We start from the raw sequence: 9,958 nt of genomic DNA, 5'->3' as shown, positions 1-9,958 counted from the left end.
CACAGTATTGCGAACACGTTTTTGGTCAAATATCCTACTGGCCTGAACCAAGAAATGACGTCAACTTCATTTACAACTCGCAACTAGCACTTACATCTGTTATCATAAGATATCATTGACTGCAATAGTGTGAATAAATTCACTTTCCATACTTGACAATTCTCTGTCTGTCGTTTGAGTTTCCATAGATTTCAATAAATATTTGCAATCCCTTTCCGTAATCAAGAGGTTCTGGTTTCAACAGGTCTTCAGCAACCCATGTTTGCCGGAAGTGGAGACTGAAGGGATTGGGTGGTTAGTATCACTGGCTTGGTTGACATGTTATCGCATCCCAATTTCAGTGTTTATCGATACTTAAACACTTCTCCTCCTTTCTGTTTACGTTTACGGGCACTCTTCTTTACTTTGCTGATAAATACTTTGATAACGATGGTTCATTATTGCACTTGTTACGTTCTACATCTCCTTTAGTAATATTCGAGCAGTATCACAACAGAACACGAGAAATGGGCTTTACATATTGTAACCCAAGTGGGAAATCGAACGCGGGTTTTCGTCATAACGAGCGAACGCTTCAACCACTAGGCTATCCTACCGCATGCTGAGAACATATAAGGGTGAAACGTAAGACCCCCTTTACCCTGTTAACTTTGTCTGGTTAGTGGTTTTGTTGACTTTCTAGAAGTTGCTGGAAAATCAATGACGAAGATAGTAAGCTTAGCTTGATAACGTTGTGTGTATCTGCGCTGTAGATTTTGTATGCATAGATAAGGGGCAATATACAGACTCTTTTATGTGATTAGAGAAGCTAGTGTATTCTGTTACATTATCTTGGAACAAAACAGTCAGTAACGAATATCACAAGTTTAGCTTGATAAGGGACACATAATCTACATCGGAACATTTTACTGTTGAATTAACACGAAGATTGTATGTTTATTTTAACGTAATATTAACATCCCTTGACTTGGTGTATGACTGCACAGATAATATATATCATCTGGGTTCCTTTCTCAGATAGGGTACATTAAGTTACATTACTTAACAAAAGCAAAATTCGCCAAGATGGGTTTTATTAATCTGGCTGCAGTTAGATTTCTGTTTCACAAATGTCACTTGTTTCTATTTTCATTTCTTCTATTTCATGGGTAACATGATAGTTTACTGCAGAATCATGCACGAGGATGGTGACCTTAAACTGATGAGTGGACCTGTTTTCGAGACTTGTTTGAGCAAGCTTCAGGTCCTGTTTGTCTTAAGTTTGCTTGAAAACACAACTTCTGTATTAGCCCTCGTGTTAGCACCTTGGATATCCAATGTGAAAAATCAGCCCTTTTAATGCCATTCAGTAGTGCGAAGCATGGGGATAGAGAGTGCCACTATGGGGTAGACTAGTAGTACAGTGTTCGCTCGTCACACCGAAGACCCGGGTTCGATTCCCCACATGAGTACAATGTGTGTTACCTGTGTTCCCCACCGTGATATGTCTGGAGGAGGCGTAAAACCAAAATATAAAGAATTTTGTTGATGGAATTTCGTTCCTTGCATTAAATGCTAAAATGAACACCAAGGTTAGACTCAGTGTTACTGTATTGCAATGTACCGTGAAGCGTTTCAAGTTGAGGGTCATCTCAAAATCTTATTAATTTTTTATACATTTTCTTTAATCCTCACAATGACACGAGACCCTGTATTCGACACATGTCATCGTATACTAGTTGCGTAGATCGATGCTCATGCGGTTGATCACTGGATAGTCTCACGCAGACTCGTTTATTTACAGAGTGCTGCCATACATTTGGAATATTTCTGAGTGAGACGCTAACCTCCTGGATGCCACAGGGACCGATATGTCCTTCCTCTTCAACAATCACTTCCAAGTCCAATAAAATCTTAAATATATCACGCACACCAATATACTCCACAGTTTTGATTTTGGCAGGATATCCCCTGTTTCCTGATACCACCCACTCTTACCTCAGGCCAAGCTAAAGTGCTCAAAATAACCTTTCAAAATAGGCTTCATCGAATGTGTCACCGTTTTTACACAATACGAAATCGCGATTCACAGCGTTAATTGGTGTATGTTAATAGATGTGAAAATTAGATAATTAGTGGGAGTGGTGAATTCCAAAAATACCATATTAAAGATCATTGATACCGAGTTTTCAAAAATCATTAATGAACATTCTGAATCGTTGGCGATGAACCCAGTTTCGGTTGGGATGTTTTCGAAAATACACACGAATGTCGGAGTGCGCTTTCCGCCATACTGGATATCACAAAATCATGTTTCACGAAGGCCGGAACTAAGTCGCCAGTTACATCATGTATAATTCATATTCAGTGGCGACAAATACATCACAGAATCCCACGTACATATTAGAATGAATTTCCAAATGGTCTGTGTCACCAATACCAACTGTCTTGATAAAATGGAAAAACCGTTTGTGAGAACGAACGCTGTGCTCGAAAGACTGCACTTGGGGATGAAGACTTTTAAGGATAGACAGCTTCTTTCTTGCAGTGGATGCGGTGTTTCGGTGTAGATTCTAACACCGTTATCAAGCAAAGGGTACAAAGCATATACACAACTAGAAACATATACATGGATGTAAGTTTATACAAGAGAGGCTTTTTGTGATGAGAGATGACGAAGCCGGTGGGTGATTCTTTCCATCCATTGCAAGAAAGAAGTTGTCTATCCATGAAAGTCTCTATCCTTATCACACCAACTTCTAAAATACCACTTAAAAAAGAAAAGACTGCGCTTGTTTGAAATGTAAACAAAGAAAATTCCGATTTTTACTCTACGTAGTATTTTCTGAAATTTTCCGACATCCAGTCGTCTATTCATTGCTTGTAATGGCTCAATACCTCAAGAATATGCAGGGAAGAGTATCGTTGCAAAATAGATACAATGCAGTGATTTGATAATCCATATGATAACGCGTCACACCATGGCTATGGCAGGACGACAGGGGTGATTACCAGCTTGTCTGGCTTCTTCTTTTATTTACAGAGTGAACGATAACAAACATACATAACAGTACACAGAATGATCCCGATTACTTACATCTCACACTTATGTATGTTATAGTGCAAATATTTCACGCAGAATAACTACAATATCCCACATGGATGAGGATTCACAAATATACCTACATTGCGATTTTTCGTTCTTACAAACAAAGTATCTCACTCAGGTTGTAAATACATGCCAATAGAAACAGACATACTGTAGACAATAGATGACTGTTGGCACTGGAGTTATCGGCTGCATGCCAGTTCCTGATTGACAAGCTGACCACTTAATGATAACCCCACAAACAAGTCGGCGGTCTATCTGAAATGGCTAAATGAAACGGTGGGCCTCCAGTTTTTCTTATCACCGCCCAGTTACATGCATTAGTCAGTTTATCAACCAGCAACAACCCATGAAATAACAAAGGGATAATGGTGACAACAATATACAACTGCTACGCGTTCCTCCGATATATAAACAGGTGCAGTTTGATTGGCAAGTCCGAGCCCGACTACACATACTCAACTCACCAACAAACTACACACCGTTACCCAATTACATAACACAGCCAGCCTCTCATACAGTCCCTCCCACAGCGCCTGTAATCACCTAAGTTTTAATCCATACACAATCATCATTTTATCACCTTATGTACTTATTATAAACACAAAAACCCAACTCATTTTAAGTCCTTTATACATTCTTTTATTCAACTTCACACCCAGTTTTACCCCTTCTTCTACTACCAACAACACCCATCCATCTACAACCACGTGAATATATAGGGTATGAGTTGTAATTCTTTGAACGTTTTTGAAAGTTTGAATAATATTTACGTAGGAAATTGACACATTTAGTGTAGGTAGTATACCATATTTTAAGCCTTTACACAAGTGTTAGAAGATCACACGTAGCCATTACTGCAACATGTGCTCTAGTTCCTGTGATGTGCAATATCTAATTCGTGCTCTAGTTCCTGTGATGTGCAATATCTAATTGGTTGGGGCTAATATTGCAGTTTCATATGACCAGGTTAATAAACAGCGATTTAATTCCAACTTATAAGTAACACTGATAATATTAATGAAAATGATTTATACATTTTATGAAATGTATCTATAGGTACACTTGTTTAAAGGAATAGTCTTCTTCGATGAATTTGTTGTCGTTTCATCGATAAAACATTTATGAATATTGATTGACCAGGTGCGTGTTTGTCAGAAACGTTTTATGATTCATTGTTTTCGATAATATAATCAATTCAAATTCGATTAAAACATATTGTGATGATTGAATATCTAACTCAAAAAATATTTATACGAAAATTGTTTAAAACTAGATCATGCCCACACTAAATAAGCGATCTTTATTCACCTTTCTAGGCATACCTAAGAAGAGAAATCGTTACATAATCATAAACGAAGAAAATTTATTTCCTACATTTAGGATTTATATCCTGTATAATATTATTTGCATTTACGTTACACTGGTGCCAAACAGGTGCGCTCACAATTAGATAATTTTATATATAGCCGTAAGCAGATTCAGGACCACGCGTGCACAATTCTCGCACAACGTTCGCTTTTGCAACCTTATGAAAATGCTCACATCTATAAAATTACACAGAAATATAGTCTCCCTGGTAATAATTACCGTTGTCGTTCTGCGTCATTTTGCATCAGTTAAGACGTCATGCTGCACGGGCACTTTGACAATTTCTTATGGATTATCAAATCATTGCATTGAATCTATTAATTTTTTATTATGCTATTTCTTGCAACGATTCTATTCCCCTGTATATTCTAAATGTATTGAGCCATTATAAGCAATGAATCGACGGCTGGATGTCGGAAAATTTCAGAAAATGCTACCTAGCGTAAAAGTCGGAATTGTTCTTCGTTTACATTTCAAAGAAGCGCAGCTTTCCGAGCACGGTATTCGTTTTCACACTCAATGTCGTTTGTTTCAAGATGCCACAAGATGCAAGGTACCGACAGTTGGTATTGGTGACAAAGACCATTTGTAATTTGATTCTAAAATATATGTGGAATTCAGTGATTTATTTGTTGCAGCTGAGTATGACATATACGTGATGCATTTAGCGTCACAATATCGACCTTCGTGAAACGTGATTTTTTAAACATTATAGACACTGTGGCGTTCATGTAAGTGTAGTATGAAACGTCCCAACAGATTCTTGGTTCATCGACAACGTTTCAGAATTATGATAAGTGATTTCGTTAGAACCTGATATCAGTGATTGTTAATATGGTAGTTTTGAAATTCAGTACTCCTAGTAATTATACGATCTGATATCAAGAAACAGGGAATTGCCAGCATAATTCCAAACTGTGAAGGGTACATGTGTGCGTGATATATTTAGAAATTCATTGGATTTCAGAGTCAGTGTTGAAGAGGACCCGGTTAAACATGAAGCCGGAAACAAGCAAACTTTAGGTGACCAATTGACTTGCTTTTACATTTGTTTGAGACAGAAGCCAGCGCTGAAGCAGGATCTGATGATCCTTTTGATTACATCGTGTACCATCAGAATCTGCTGGTGCTTCATAGATATTAGTAAATATTTCCGTAATAACTGTCCGTACAAATGACCATTTTGCGACTGTACTCTATCTTTCGCAAGTGAGTTATTTCGGCTCACACGCGTAAAAACACATCGCCCAAGAACAGTTATCTTCTTGTTGTTATAAGGGTAACGCTATTTTATGGGAGTTTTGTGAGTTTTACTCGTAGTATTTGCACCTCCTATGTTATAGTAACACCAGGGCCCCGTTTCATAAAGCTCTCGTAAGCCTAAGATCTCGTAACTTTTCTAGTAGCAATTGTACCCTCTAACACTGGGGGTAAGAATGCTACGAAAAAAGTGGTGAAACGAGTCCCAGGTATAAATGCTACGAGAAAAGTTACGAGATCCTAAGCTTACAAGAGCTCTGTGAAACGAGTCCCAGGTATAAATGCTAGGAGAAAAGTAACGAGATCTTAAGCTTACAAGAGCTCTGTGAAACGAGTCCCAGGTATAAATGCTAGGAGAAAAGTAACGTGATCTTAAGATTACGAGAGTTTTGTGAAACGGGTCCCTGGTCGTAATCATTAGCATACACCCGAGGTCATTCATTAAAAGATCTAACTGACCGTTATTATAGCTAAAATGGATAGTATTTTTACTAAAATAAAAACAAAATGCGGTATGGCTTTTGAAAATGTGCAACCCACAGAGGTCACTGACCCACGTTTTGCAAACAAGGAAACGACACAGAACAAAACAGATAATGTTACCATTGTGCTTGACGACATTCGACTTTGGCCTTTGTCCAAACTACCAGCAGACACTTTTTTAGAGTACCAGTCGATGTTTTCATTGCTGTTGTAATTTATTAAATGATTGTTGAGGTTGGCGCCGGCAAGAAAGTACAGAATAGCATCGGAACTGGAAACCGGTTCATTTGAAGAATGTGAGTCAGAATTGTCGTCAATATTGAACACAAGTTCAAACGAGCTGCAAGGACATGCCCAGCACCTTATGACGTCACCTAACGACGGGCGTGATAATGGGTTGTTGTCAATCAGTTTGCTGGCATATTATCAATTTACAGTTTCCCGCTCATTTCTGATATAAACTACGGGCGTTTTATTGACAATTCCACCCTTTCTAACAATAACGAAATATATTCCCACCCTGCTAAAATTAGAGGCATCGTTCGTCCATATTTAACGACAAAAACAATATTCTGAAGTCATAAAGCTATTTCATATTGAAATTTATTTCACCCCGAACTTTACCCATAAACACCGTTATCATCAATAAATTCGAAAAATGTATTTACAAGATTTCATTGTTGTAATAACAGTGACATGTATATTTATGTACTCGGTGCAAAGGCACGATTTATCACGTTATATGGGATTAGGTAACATTATCAACTTTAGATTATGGAAAATAACTAGTTACAGTAAGCTTTAAATTAGTAAGTTAATTGGATGTATAACTACCTGTAGTTATACATTATGTTTCATTATATGAAACATGACATTGTAATAATGCCTAAAAAGTAAATTCAGACTATTGTATGTACTTGTATGTATTCTTTGTATGTCCTTGAAACTTCGTATATTGTTTCCTATTTATCAGGAAGGTGAAGAAAATGATTATGAAGAAGGTGATTACATCTAATTAATCAATGTGCATAAAAGTATTTAGTATCTATTCCCAGTGAACAGTACCAGACGCTTACCTCTGTAAGACCATCATAATCCCCTTTTCGCGGACATTTGTCAAACGCTGTATAGGCCTACAATAATGGTTTACAACTAAATTGGTTGAAATAATAGGTACAAGGTGATTATAAAAAGTGAAATACGCATATGCGTCTCTCGCTGAATAAGAGGTACTTTCTGTTTTCGGATATATGTGGCTCTCGCTGTGAGAAACTGCCAATTACCTGCCACATAAACACGCCACTCGCTGTGAGGAGGTGGTTAATTTGCCCCATATATACGTCTCTCAAGCCCGCCTCGTAAGCTGTTCCAGAAACACAATCCACTACAATACCACCAAGCATCTCAACAGTCTTATCGCTCCACTAGGCATATCAGCGAAATCCTTTTGTTACGAGTGTGTATTTTCTGTATATTTTGTTACTAATTAAGTAATAATTATTATTATTGCTGTAATTCTAATTGGGTTACAATATTAAAGGTTTTAGTGTTCGTTATTATGTGTCACATTTCCTACGGAAAAGTATTTCAGCGGTTCGCCTCTAAGGCAGTACTTGAGAGTTACCTCCCTTTCAATAAACAACTGTTGATTGTTTCCAGGCCATTATACGGTGTTGGGGATGGTCGTATTTGCTCGAACTTTGGAAAAATGACTGAAAGTATACATAAAGGCTAGTTGCCGTGTTGAGACGGAGACAGATTCACATTCATTCGCTGTACTATATCATCATCAATCGCTGCCAACACTTTATCCGTCAACGCCTGAAACTGCTGTCAGGCCGCTCGCCGTGTTTTCATTCTACATAACTGTTTCTCTCTCGCACTAAGTCTTTGGTTAGTTTGCTATACTACTTATTTTGTGACCCGTTGCCTTACATTGCCGCATTTGTATTGTATTTGAAATCTGTCTTGTGAAATTGACTTTGTATAACTTGTTCTCATTGTCTTAATACAAGATTTGAATATTTTAAACTTGTCTTTGTTCTGTTTTGCTGGTTCAGAGGGGATTTCTTACATTGCTTGTCACAGTAAATTTTTAACCGTAACATTTTACCTCAGACTCCACAAAATTTTGCAAAAAGATCAGCACTATCACCCAGCCAGGCAAACTTATCTGTTATGATGTGGTTGATCTTTACAAATGTGCCAACAGACGAAGCCCTAGTCATCTTTAGAAGAAAGGTAAAAGACATCCACACTGACCTAGACACCCATCTCACAGTGGAAAGCACCATCCGTCTCATCCACTCCTGTGTAAGCTCAACATACTTCACCTGGTCTGATAAAATCGACCAACAAACCCATGGTCTAACCACGGCTCACCTCTCTAACACATCACCGAGATCTACATAACAGAACTCGAAGAAAAGGCTCTCCTCGCCTCACCAGTCACACAAATATGCTGGTTCCGGAAAGTTGACGACACCTTTGTCAAAATCCACCCCACTGATGATCCTAGCTGCCTTCTCAATCACCTCTATGCCCAGCATCAACGTATGAAATTCACAATGGAACTAGATTTTGACAAGCTACCATTCCTAGACGTCCAAGTAAAAAAAAGACAACGACAACAAAGTCCATGCAAGTGTCAATAGAAAACCAACCCACACAGATCAATATGTACAGCTCTTATCTAATCACCCACTACAAGTGAAGAGGTATAATCGCCACACTAGCCAGAAGAGCAAAGAGCATTAGCTCCACAACCCAAGCCCTTAAAGTCGAGTTAGAAACACCTTCGTCATCAGTTCATAAATATTAATCAGTACTCTGCTAACCTTGTCAACACAAAGATCAAGAGCACCCTGAACTAAAAGAACTAAAACTACCAAGTCAGCAATCAGCCCCGTTCATCATCAATATACCATATGTCAATACCATCAGCCAGCATATCCGCAGACTACTTAAGATGGAAGCTAACATAGATGTTGTGTTCCAGAGAGGCAGATCAATTCAGCATATCCAACGGTAAACCAGCCACAACTAAGAAAGAAGAACCTTCAAGCTTTGACTACCAAATTCAATGCGAATGTGGTGACTCGTACATAGGAGAACCGTCCGGTCCCCTCAACCTGCGAATCAAGGAACATCAGAGTTCTGTCAAGAAAAATAAGGTCTCCAAATCAAGCCCACCCAGACCATGCCATACTTTGGAACAACATCAGCATCTTAGAAACCAACCGGTTTCCAGATTACAAGACAAAGAAACTCTTAGAGGCAATCAACATCAAACGACTCAGCCCGACAACCGAAATCAAGGTTATTACATCCCTACGGCTTACGAGCAACTAATCAAACCTAACCAAGAATAAACCCACCCTAGCCCACTGGCTTCGTCATCTCTTTTCCCAACCAAGCTTCATGTCAACACACTCTGCATCAACCCCGTCTACTGTATAAACTCACATCCCTGTCATGTATATATATGCAACGAGTAGGTTGTTTACGGGTTTGTGTGCACAACCAATATTAGACTACTGTTCACGACCTCGTACTCCAAGAATGGATACTGTTTCTAGCTCCGCTAGCCCATTCACTGTGCATGCGTTATGGGCGCAGCGCAGTGCTGTTGAAACCACTATTTTCCCCCAAGCACGGGGGAAATTTAAGTGAATCGTTTGAACTCGCGCTTTTTTCATCGCGGTTTTTTTCCAACTCTATAGGTTGAATTGACACTTTTGATGATTTGTTTCGCTG

The sequence above is a fragment of the Haliotis asinina genome, chromosome 1, assembly GCF_037392515.1.
Source record: "Haliotis asinina isolate JCU_RB_2024 chromosome 1, JCU_Hal_asi_v2, whole genome shotgun sequence".
NCBI lineage: Eukaryota > Metazoa > Mollusca > Gastropoda > Lepetellida > Haliotidae > Haliotis > Haliotis asinina.
This window is presented reverse-complemented; position numbering follows the sequence as displayed.